Source organism: Chinchilla lanigera, unplaced genomic scaffold (genome assembly GCF_000276665.1).
Source record: "Chinchilla lanigera isolate Chin_1 unplaced genomic scaffold, ChiLan1.0 scaffold00028, whole genome shotgun sequence".
Taxonomy (NCBI): domain Eukaryota; kingdom Metazoa; phylum Chordata; class Mammalia; order Rodentia; family Chinchillidae; genus Chinchilla; species Chinchilla lanigera.
In genome coordinates, this window is record NW_004955429.1 from 21,902,471 (window position 1) to 21,915,130 (window position 12,660).

The following is a 12,660-nucleotide window of genomic DNA, read 5'->3' on the forward strand; positions in this document are numbered from 1 at the left end:
CTGCTCTCAATAGCTTATTTTTCTTTTTCTAATTGTCCATAAATGTTTCATATCCCTTAAACCTAATCCCTTAATCCCTTAAACCTAATCCTTAATTTGTAATAAAACTACAAATCAATCACATACTCTAGATTTAGCCACCTCTGAAAAAAACACACGAGGCTTTGGGGGAACAGCTAGACACAAACCGTAATAGAGAAGAAAGAAAGTTAACCAGAACACTGACATGATAAGCCTATGCGTGCACTGGGACACAGACCTAGATTTTGAAGGAGGGCAGCAGGACTCCTGCTCATGACCCCTCAGCCATCTGGACTGTGGCTGGCCGCCTGGAGCCCCCAGTCCTCTCAAGGATGCCCTTGGCCTCTCTTTGTGGGGATTCCTGTATATTCCACATCTCTTTTTCCTTAGTTTATGCTCTCATTTGGAGAGCATCCTCTAGTAGCTTCCTGAGAAAGGATACATAGAATGTTAAGGGTTTTTTTGGTTGATATTTGCATACTTTAAAAGTTTTTATTTTACCCTCATACTTTATTGATATTCTTGGTGGATTTGGAATAATAGATCAGTTTTTTTTTTTTTTTTAAGACTATCTCATGCTTTTAGTGTCTCTCTTAGGAGGTTCGAAGCCCTATATTTTGATCCTACAGTTGACTTATCTTGTCACTCTCTGGGAACCAGTGGGATCTCATGATTGCCAGGCCTTGAACCTTTGAACTTGCACACGATCTGCTTTGGTATGGATCTCAGTAGCTCCCTCAGTCTGGCCCCTCGTGTTCTTTGGGTCTGATAATTTCCGTGAAGCCTTCCCTGTTGATTTGCTTACTTCATTTTCTTTAATGACTTTCTGGAACTCCTAATAAAGATCAGCTGTGGACCTCATTCTTCTGTTCTTTTTGTGTTTCTGAGTACTCTGGACTATTTCTTCAAACTGAGCCTACTTCCTATTCCTGTAATTGTAATGCGCTGAGAGTGGAACCCAGGGTCTTCACACCGAGCTACACACTGAGATCCTTTAAAATTTTTCAAATTTTGAGACACAGTCTCCCAGAGTTGCTGAACTACCTGGGCTGGGCTCCAACTTGCTACTCTCCTGCCTCAGCCTCCAAGAGACTCCTGAACCACGTCAGGCTTCTACAACCATATTTTAGATTTCCGATGTCTCTTTTTTGACCTCTCAATGTCTGAATGATTTTTTTTAAAAAAACTCATATTATGGATGATGGCCACGCATAGTAGTGCATCCTGTAATCCCAGCTCTCAGGAGGCTGAGGCAGGAGGTCCCTGTGTGTTCAAGGCCAGCCTGGGCTACATAGGGAGTTGAAGGCCAATTCGAACTACAAAGCAAGACGCTGTCTCAGAAAAAATTATGAATGAAAAAATTTCTCTTATGTCTGTGAGGATATTAATTGTATATATAACAGAGTTTTAGTAATAAACATACCAAATATAGATGTGTTTATATACCATAAGCTTTATATGTTTGAAAGGTTTTTAGTTTACTTGTGTACAATAGTCTTTACTTTCTCTAAGTTAATTTTCCAGTCTTCTCGACTGTCCAGTATTGCAGGGCCTGGACAACGTCATTGCTGTAGGAAGCCAGGCTTCTGGGAAGTTCTGCATTCACGACTGAGACCTTTAATTTTAACCCTCTCTGTGATATGGGCACACTTTTACTGGGGACCCCTGCGGTTGATATCCTGAAGTCTTTCCTGTTTGTTCTCCGGCGAGCTCAGCCTCCTGGCTGAAGGGAAGGGGTGTGGTGACGGTGCTCTGGGAACTGGGTGGCGGGGAAAGGCCACGGGAGCTTGCGGGAAGCACGTTAGTGCACGTACTGTACCTCTGCACCCACACACAGCCTTGTGCTTTGACCTCTCTAGACAGGCAAACAGTAGTGCCCCTGGGAATAGAGTGAACGAGGGCGTTAGAGGTGAATTGTTTCTCCTACAAGTTTCTCCCTGTTCTCCTTGTTTCTTTTTCTGTCTTTTGAGATAGGGTCTGGCTATGCAGTTCAGGCTGGCCTTGAGCTCACCGTGTAGCCCAGGCTGGTCTGTAACTCCCAACAATCCTCCTGCCTCAGCCTCTCAAGTGCTGGGATTACAGGCGTGTGCCACCACGCCCGGCCACTGTTCTCCTTATTTCATCATCCTCTTTATGCCCAGTTCTGACTTTCCATCTGTGGAATTTCTGCATTTCCCATATTTCCCTTTCAGTTCTGCTCTTGAAATGGAAATCCTTTTTCTGAGCTCATATTTTCACAGTCCCTGGTCTCAAGGGAGCTACAGAAGTAAACTCATGTTTCCGACCTTTAGTTCTCCTGCATCTTGCTGAAAGCCACAAGATCGCAGTGTCCGTTTTTCTTGTAGGTAACTGTTACAGATCTACTATGGGATTGCTGTTAGATCAGCACCACATCTCTGGGCCCACTATCTGCACGTATCATCTTAGGCAAAACTCTGTTGCAATAACAAAAGGCCTCCAAGATCCTAGTGCTTTTCAGCATAGAACTTGTATTGCTTGCTGGCACACACTGACAGTGAGGAGGCCTCCCTCTGCAATGCAGGCTGAAGGGTCAACTTCCGTCTTGGTCTTGGTCTTGTGGCTGAAGGAATAAAGCAATGGCAGAACCATGAAATGACACAGTGAGAATTCTGTCAGACTGAAAGAGTTCCTTGGTGAGCCAAGACCTGGGTGGAGTGGCTGTCCTCCTCCCATGAGGTATGGCTGCAGGGAAGGGCCTTCTGGGGTAAGTCAAGGAGACAGAAACAGCAAATATTCGGAATAGAGGATACGATCCTGTCTCAAAAAATAAACAAATAAAGAAGGACTGACTCAGTGTGAAGGCCCCGACTTCAATCTCCAGTACTGGGGGACAAAAAAACCCCCGCCATGATTGCTTCCTTGACATTCATTTGCAATACCTGTGTTTGACCTTAAGATCTTCACACTGAGGTACATACAGGGCCCTTTTCATTTTCTATCTTGTGACAAGTTCTTGCTGCGTCACTAAGCTGCCCAGGATGGGCTCAAACTTGTGATCCTCCTGCTGTAGCCTCCAAGAGTGCTAGGATGGCAGGCGTGCACTTACTGGGTCCGGCTAATTTAAATCTCCCACAAATGGTCTAACCCAAAACAAGAGTTTGTCCTTTTCATACTCTAATTTGCTAAGAACAGAAGTTATCATTTACTATCTCTGTCCTTCCAGTTCCTATCTATCTTCAGTGAGTACATGGTCTGGAGCTTAACAGACAACCAGCACTCCCCTTATCTCTCCTACACCACACACCGAGAATTGTTAGCATTCCATCTCGAGATGAGAGGGAGCCCCAGACCCCCGCCTGAGCCGCCATCACTAACCCGTGCTTCCTTGGGTTCTTTTTTTTTTTTTTGGTTTTTCTCCGGTACCAGGAACTGAACTTACGACTTTGCACTTGCCAGGCAGGCGCTTTTGCCGCTGAGCTAAATCCCCAGCCCCGCCTTGGGTTCTTTTATGCAGGTGTCCTCTCCTTCGGCTGAGTGGATGCGTGGGGGTCACCGGCATAGTTCCGTTTCCACCCGGAAACGGGTGGATGTAAGTTGGTTTCCCGGCTTTGATTCCCAGAAGACCCTGTTTCTCCTATTCCTCAGAAGGAACCCCCACTACTTGAAGCAACTCAAGCAGATTTTCTCCTAGTAAGCAGCAAAACTGAACACACCTCTTATTTCCCGATATTCTCAGTTTGAACACAAGGGCAGGTTCTGGGTCCCCCCCCCACCTCGCCCCGCCCCTCGTGTTCTTTATCTGCTGACTGGGCGTCAATTGATTAGGTTCACATTTTTAGAAACAACAGTTAGGTCATGATTCAGGCTGGAGATAATATTGCTATCTTTTATGCCCCATAAGGGTTTATTTTAATTTCTTCATTGTTTATGTTGCAAGTTCCAAGATCCATTGGCTTTGCAGTCTGCAAAAACAGCAACCAGAAATCCACTGGCTAAACAAACAGCACCTTTCACTGGGTCTGTAGGATACAGACTATTTATTTCTCTGTAAAAGTGACCAACACGAAGTTATGCGTTTTTTCCAGCTGTTACACCCAAAAATACCTCAAGGAGTCAGTGGTTAGGAGTGTCATCTTGGCTCCTGAAGTGAGAGGGCTGAAGTCTCTTCATGCTGAGAAAACTGTTTTTATGCCAAAGGTCACACGGCTCCGTGTCTGAGTAAGTGTGGCCACTCTCTGAACATCTGTCCCATTCAGATTCTCAAATGGCCACACAGTCCAGTCCCAGAGATCTGCCAGTGCATAGGGTTGCTCATAAATGTGTCAGAGAAAGTCATAGAAATGGGCTTTGCTCTGGTGTGAGCCAGGAAGGCAGAGCCTGTAGCACCCACACGTATCCGTTCTCCCTCTGGGTACCTCTGGAAGTAGGAGGCCCCATCTGTAGCTCAGGGGCCTAGGACTTGCTGTGGCCAGTGAGGTGTCCGAAAGAGCCTTCCAGTGCTATTTGCCGTGCGTCTTTTCATAACACAGCCCCAGTAGAGTTCCAAGTCAAGGTGATCCTTGGAGGCGGAGGAGGCTCAGCTGGTCAGTACTAATCACAGCATGAGCAACCAATCAGCTTTGTGATGTTAAATTACTGGGATTCTGTGCTTATTGTTGTGGATTACTTAAGGCAGTGTTGGCCAATGAACAACCTGGTGACTAAAGATCTAAACTTTGTCTAACTCTAATGTTAAACCTAGATGCAATATGAAGGAAGATTAATAAGAACGACCATATTTTTAAAAAATTAAACATTTCCAAATGATAAGAATCATCTGCTGGGTATGGTGGTGCACACCTGCAATCCCAGCACTCGGGAGACTGAGGCAGGAGGATCATTGTAAGTTTGAGGCCAATGTAGGCATAAATGAGTTTAAGGCCAGCCTGCACTATATAGTGAGACCCTGTCTCAAAAAAAAAAAAAAAAAAAAAAAAGACTCACCATCACCATACATAAAGCAAAAAAGGAAATGATAGACAAAGGACTTATTATCTAGTTAGTGTATACCTTTCTAGTGTCTTCTAGTCCAGTCTAGAAGCCCTTAAAGACCAAAGGCTCACAGAAAAACAGGGAATGGTAAATAGGTGCAAAGGGAAATCAAAATGTATTTTAAAAATATGAAAAATAATAGCTAGTATATCTCATCAGATAAAGGAATATGAAAATCACACTGATAACATTTTTTAACTACCAAATGGGAATATGTCAGAAAGCCCTAACACACTCTTGGTGAGCATATGGGGAAGCAGGCTCTTTCCCATGCTTCGGGTGGTGGGAGTGGAAATGGGTACAGTGTAATTGGACTGTATCAGTCACCTTTCCACAGCTGGGACAAAATACTTGATGTATGCAACTTACAGCAGAAAAGATGTGTTTCAGCTCACGGTTTCAGAGGTTTCTGTCCACGGTCACCTGGTTCCAACGCAGAACCATCATGGGGGAAGGGCATGGCGGAGGAAAGCCGCTCACCTCATGGACATTAGGAAGCAGAAAGAGAAAAGATTTACTCTTCAAAGGCACACCCCTGTGACCTACTTCCTCCACTTGAGCTCCACCTTCTAATCACCCACTCAGATACCAATTAATCAAGGGATTGATCCACTAATAGGCCGACACTCTCATGAGCCAATTCCCTGCCAAAAGTCTTACCTCTGAACATGTGACCCTTCTAGGGGATATTTTTGATCCAAATCATAACAGACTGAAAGGTTTCGTATCTATCAAAATTAAAAATCCATGACACACTGAATTACAACTTACTACCAGAAATTTGCCCTACAAAGTTCATTCTTCCATGCAAAATGCTGCATTTTTTTGTAATGTCAAAGCTTGGGAAGAGGCACTAACATGGACGTCCCGTGATGGTGGGGACTGTTCTCTTTGTTTTGTTTGCTAGGAATTCCCAGTGTGTAGAACAGTGGCAGGCCTTCAGTCAATACTTATTGAATGGGTTGGTGAATTTTGTTATGAAAAAGAGCAAAGTTTAAGGTAGTATGGATCTTATCATGTTGTTTATGTACAAGGGATTTTATTTTTCACAAAATTTGAATTGTTGGAAATTCTATGAGGACAAAGTCATTTCTGTAGCGAATAAGTTGTAAGGGGTAAAAAAGAACAGAAGTATAGAGAGCACATATAGCTTAAAAGAGGCTTGAAGGCCCATCAACAGTTATAATTGTAGATCTTTCATAAATCCTGATTCCAATAAACAACCTGTAAAAGTGAGATGGATTAAGAGTTTGCTTACCTTTATGGTTTGGATCAGAAATGTCTCAAAGTCGCATATGTTGAAGGTTTGTCGTCCACTCCAGCAATGTTCAGAGGTGGGTGGGACTCTTGGGATTGGATCATCAGATCTCAAGGCTCTGATCTCATCAATAGGTTATGTTGGGCTCATAATTTGGTGGGCTATTGAGAGATGATAGAAATTTAGAAGGCAGAATTTATATAAAGGGAATAGGTCCTTGGAGCTACATTATGACCCTGGCTTCTCCCTCCCTCTCTCTCTCTCTCTCTCTCTCTCTCTCTCTCTCTCTCTCTCTCTCCCTCTCTCTCTCTCCAATCAGCATGAAATGAGCATCCCTGGCATGCCACATCCTTCTTCTGTGATGTCCTGCCCCCCAAACAGAACCAGCAGACCATGACCTAAGACCTCTGAAACTCAGTCAAAATAAATCTTTCCTTTAAACTTTTCTTCCTCAGATATTTCATCAAAACAAAGAAAAACTGAGTAACCCATATACTGAGTGGATATTTGATGATAGTAAAGATTTTACTAATTTTCAGGGGTGATTATTAATTTTGGTCATGTCTCAAGAATCTTCATTTTTATACCCATTTGGCAATATTTCTCAGTGAAATATGAAGTCTGGGATGGGGTATAGATGAGATATAATTGTTCTTGACCTGGTACTGAGTAGGTGATGGGAATATGGAGGTTTCACTATAGGATTCTGTCCACGTTTGTATAAGTTCAACATTTCCACTGAAAAAGCTTACCAAAATGTACACAGACAAATGGACCCCCATGTATGCGCACACCTCTACAGATGAACTAGTATGTGCATGAAATATCACCGGAAAGATCCTCAGGCAGCTTATTACATTCCTTGCCTCTGGGAAGGGAAACTGGGTGGCTATGTGTAGGAGGGACTTTTTATAGGATGTCTATATATAGTTTTTGAATTTATTATCTAGTTAAAATTAAATTAAAAACAATTTTTTAAACCCAGGTTTTGGTGTCAGATGCCCTGAGATGATATGAACAGTCCATTACTATTAGCTGGGTGACCGCGGGCAAAACCCAGTGTCACTGTGCTTCCCTTCCCTTCCTACAAAATGGGGTGATACATGAGGAATGCAGCACCCTGACCAAAATGCCCAAGACATGGCCGGCTCTTCATCAACCTTAGCTCTTTCTATTTTTGCCAGCCTTGAGTCAAGAAATGGGAGGGGAGGTCCCTGGCTGGGGTTGGAACCTCTGGAGGCAAGAGAGACCTGTTTGTTTTGGAGTTCAGATGGTCTTGCCTTGATTAATGCTGGCTGTGTGTGAGCAGGTGGCCTCTTGTTCATCTTAGAGACAATGACTTTGGTCAGTGCCATGTTTTATTTTCATACGCCTTTATTTCAAAACTGCGGGTTGAGGCCCGCCTTTGGAATTGGAAGCAGCTGGGCCCTCTGAATCTCTGAATGGCTTTGCCCCGAGCAGTGCTTACCTTCCAGGCCTCCCCGCATTGCCTTCATCTGCCCAAAGAGGGTGGGCATGGGGTCAGATTCCTGTCCAGAAAGCTCTGTGTCTAACGCACTGTGATCTGGTACTCCGCTTCCTGTAATACCTAGAGATATTCAGATCTCTATTGCTAATGATCTCTGGGAGAAACTTTGAATTTATTCACTCAGTCAATCATCCATTCAACGAATGTGGGTCAGGGGGCTGGGGATTTAGCTCAGCGGCACAGCGCCTGCCTGGTAAGCGCAAGGTCGTGAGTTCAATTCCTGGTACTGGAAAAAAAAAAAACACCAAAAAATCAAACAAACAACGAATGTGGGTCAGCACCATCGTAGGGACAGAAGACTCAGAAATGATCCGAACATAATTGTAGTCTGCACTCATAGGGCTTCAGTTCTAGCAGCAGAAGCTAAAGACAGACAAGCGAAACAGCCACTAGCCAATGAATGCCTGCGTCATTTCAGGTGACTGTGTGTACTACAAGAAAATGAAACAAGGAAAAGGTACAACAAACCAAGAAGCTCAGCAAAGTTTCCTACTGGGGTACATTGAGCTGAGAACTCAAAGAGAAGGCCCAGGCCCTGCAGGGATCTGGGAGAACTACTGAAGAAAATGCAGTTCAGATGCAAAATCAGCACCTCTTCTGCTGACCAGGGTCCTGTTGGCTCCCATGGCCCTAAAAGGGGCTCTACACACACACACACACACACACACACACACACACATATTCCCTTCCTTCTTTTTGTTTTTTGTTTTTCTTCCAGTACTAGAAATCAAACTCACGACCTTGTGCTTGCCAGGCAGGCCCTGTGTCACTGAGCTAAATCCCCAGCCCCTCCTTTCTTTCTTTCTTTCTTTCTTTCTTTCTTTCTTTCTTTCTTTCTTTCTTTCTTTCTTTCTTTTTCTCCTTTTCCCCATCTCAGCTGTTCCTTCCTTTGAGCAATTTCTTTCCTTTCATAATCTCTATTGTACATTTTGGATTTTATTTACTCTTTCAGTTTCTTACACTAGGGAGACAATATGGTGTTTACACATGGGGGTCTGATTTATTTCATTTATGAGTATTGTCTCTAGTTGCATCCATTTACCTATAAAAGCCTCAAGTTTATCTTTTTTCAATAGCTGAGTAATACTCCACTGTATAAAAATACCACACCTTTTCTATCCATTCCTCAGTTGATGGACATTGGGGTTGTTTCCAAGATTTAGCTATGACAAATTGTGCTAAGGGAAAGGAGAAAATGAAAGAAAGAAGGAATTGAAAAAAAAATATGGATAGCTGGGATAATTGTACTGCTGATGTCTAATGATTTACTGAAAGGAACAGTTAATACTGAAATTTTTTTTGACCAGTTTTGCATGCTTATATCCAGGAATCTGAACAATTAATTTGAAGACAACAATATGTAATATAACAACCATTGGTGAATTCCTACCATCTTATTTGGTGAAGCTCTGTATTATTTCCAATTTTTTTTTATTCTCTTCAATGGTTTGATCAATATTGCATTCTTACATCTGGTAATCTGAGCAACTTCATTGAAGATAACAATACGTAACAGAACGTATACGTAACAGAACAATACGTAACAGAACAACAACTATTAATTCCTACCATTTTGTTTTGAAACCCTGTATCATTTTTATTATTTTTGCTTTGTTTTGTTTTTGTCTATGTTATTTTATTATTTTTAAATTACTTTATAATAAAAAAGAGGGCAACAGGAGGAAAATGTTTTTCCTTTTTTTTTGAGACAGGGTCTTGCTGTGTAGTTCAGGCTGTCCTTGAGTGGCCTTGAACTCACTCTGTAGCCCAGGCTGGCCTTGAACACCTCGTGATCCTCTGCCTCAGCCTCCCAAGTGCTGGGATGACACATATGCACCACCACACCTGCCTTTACTTTAAAATACAATTCATTCTCAGTTTCCTTTGTGAACTTTTCTAGTGATTTCATCTACAAAAATGCAAATGCTATGTTTTCATGTTAGATCACATGGTAAATAAATGCCTTACTTTATTCTAAAGACAGTGCTAAGAATTGCAAAAGGCTCTAGGGATTGTGTTTAAGTCTCAGAGGAAAGGAAAGTTTGGAATTTGCTTCTTCACTGACCTTCTCTTGCCTTGTCTTTTCTTCTCCTCCTCTTTTAATTCCCAGGCCCCCAGCATCTCCGTGGGGAAAGAACAGCAACCCCATTCTATGACACTGTGTTCTCTCGGGGTGCTGTTTCCCCCGAGGAGAGCCAGGCACCGAACCGGCACAGAGAGCTGCTTTTGTAAACCTTGCACTGCGAATGTGCGTGTATTTTCAGTTGGTAATGAAGATAAGACCTTGTGATTGCAGATCAGTTGAATTCTGCACTGGCAGTGAGCGGAGGGAGGATGTCCCACCGGCACCACGCACAGCACTGCCCTCTACTCCATGGACACACTGGTGACATCAGCAAGCTGCGCCGGTCAGCTGACACAGGGGGTGATTTTTTTTTTAATGGAGAAGGACCCATGACTGCAAAATGAGCCCAGGGCTCAGGGATTACCTAGAATTGTGATTAATAACACATTATAAAGTTAGACATTTATGGTCTATGTCCAGGAGATAGTATGTTAAAGGTGAAACTTTCAACTGGGTTCAACTAAAAATAGATAAACAGAAGTCACATGGGAAGAGATAATCTGGTGCCTAGCATCAGACATTTCAACCTCCTCCACTTCCTCCGATTTCCCCCGTCAGCTCTGTTTTCTCCCTTGTTTGGTGTTACTGGTGTCCCTTTCTCAGCCTCCTTGAGCAGTCGTGAGGCCAGGTGGAGATCTGGAGCTGAAGCAACCTGCCCGTGACCTAAACATAGTAAGTCTTAAGCCATAGTCTTTTCTCCACGCCCTGAGAATCCCTTTTCACTTCTCTTCCTTTTACTTCTCGCCTCATTACTTCCTTTCTGCCTTTCCCCCTTGTCCCTCAACTTTCCTGCCTTGGCTGCAACTCGCTCACGCCTCTTCTTGCCGCCATATGCGGAAAAGCAGGAAGCGACACCAAAAGGGGAAACACAAACATGGGCATCAGCAGCCACCCAGAAAAAGTTGTTCCTGCAGTGCAGCTGCCTACCCGAAGGTTCATGTCCAGTCCTCTCACACACAAGGCAGTGTGAGTGTGCGTGGGTGTGTGCGTGTGGGTGCATATGTGTGTCAGAATCCACCTGCTTTAGTTTCTCAGGAAGTCTTGCTATAAATTTTGCTTGATAAGTCTCCCACACTGCTTCCTTTAGAAATATCCAAAAAATATAGTTCTATGGCTTGACAGCAAATTGAGAAACATGACAGCTGAAGTCACTGGATTAATGTAAGTCATAAAAGTTTTACCGGCATGAGATTTGGTCTCCAGACCATAAAACTGTAGTCAATGAAAGATAGCAGTTGAGTACAAGTATAGGGTAAATAAATTACCCACGGCCGTGCACTCCACTCTGGGCTCAGAGTGGGGTTAGTAATGCTTTTGTTGTAAAACTCTGAGTTTGAAAATAAACATGAGTTAGTCTTTTTTACATTTTTTTATTTTAAAGAAATAAAGGAATGAGATAAGGGTTGGTTGCACGGCAAAAGTTCCTTGCTAAAGTTTTAAGCCACTGGATTTACGTATGTGCTGAAGGGCCGCTGGGCACAGTGGAAAGTCGGATCCAGGTTTAAAGCAGGTCCCTTGGCACGACATTGTCACCTTGTGCCCCTGGTACAGTGTTGATTGTTTGCTCGGCATGGCCGGGCCTGACCTCTCCTGAGGAACTGACGTTTCTGGAATTTTGCTGTCTTCCAGTTGAAAGAGCATGATGACCACAAAGAAGTTTTAGCTTTTAAGTTATGGCGCTCAATGTCCGACTTACAGTATGGTACAAAATAAACATTTTATAACAATGCTGTTCTAATACTTTCATTTATTGTAATATTTAAACCATGTGATTAATTACCTATGTACAGTTATTTGGTATTCACCTAAAATGCTTACTCAAAGATGGGAAAAACTATAAAAATACAAAGGGAGGATGGGAGAGGTGAAGCCCGGGGAGTGTTGAGGACGGTAACAGAATTCCGTAAGGGTGAATACATTACCCTCTGCATGTGTCAAAGCCGTCGAACTTCCCAACAGAAAGACTGAACTATAATATCAAAGCTCTCTTAAGCATTGTATGTCAGTGGAGTTTCCTCCCACGCGGAACTAGGTTAGCAATTCCAAAACCACCAGGCAGATATGCTGCACTTGGGCAGTGAAGAAAATGAACGGTAGGTGACAGGGGTCAGGCTTCTCATTATCAGACTGTGAGATCACAGAGAGGCAAGAAGAGAAGGCTGTGGAGCTGGGGATATAGCTCAGTGGTGCAGTACCTGCCTGCAAGCATGAGGCCCTGAGTTCAGTTTCTGGTAGCACCCGCTCCTCCAAAAAAAAAGTAAGAAGAGTTGGCTAGAATAATCTGTGCAGTACTAGATGGGAGCTGGAGGCATCACTGTGAACTGAGGTTTAGCTTGCTTTAGTTGCAGATGGTTGTGTACACGGGTTTCTTTGTTTTTGTGTGTTGAAGGAGTCTGGGAAGAACAATGTCCCACTGACAACAAGCATGCCCGACACTGATGCCATTTTCATGCACACCGTTCACTAGCAGAAGGGACCAGAGTGGCTTGGTAAGATGGCTCTTTCTAGGGCTGGCACAAGGAGTATCCAAAATGAACTTAGAGCATTAAGGACAGGCTCAAAAGACAAAGAGAAAATGCCTTCAAAAACAAACCCCAGGGGCAGGACGTGGTGGTGCATGCCTGTAATCCCAGCACTCAGGAGGCTGAGGCAGGAGGATCTTTGCGAGTTCGAGACCAGCCTGGGCTACAAAGTGAACTCAAGACCAGCCTGAGCTGCATAGCCAGACCCTGTCTC

At 43.5% G+C, this 12,660-nt stretch overlaps 1 long non-coding RNA gene across 1 annotated transcript; it reads right to left on the bottom strand.

The window, feature by feature from the left end:
- Positions 1-2,086: 2,086 nt before the first annotated feature.
- On the bottom strand, positions 2,087-6,424 carry LOC102019721. The gene is made up of 3 exons (XR_261379.2): positions 6,272-6,424; positions 5,383-5,493; positions 2,087-2,602 (listed from the first exon to the last, which is right to left on the bottom strand). It is a non-coding gene; the product is annotated as an uncharacterized LOC102019721 (long non-coding RNA).
- Positions 6,425-12,660: the final 6,236 nt, after the last annotated feature.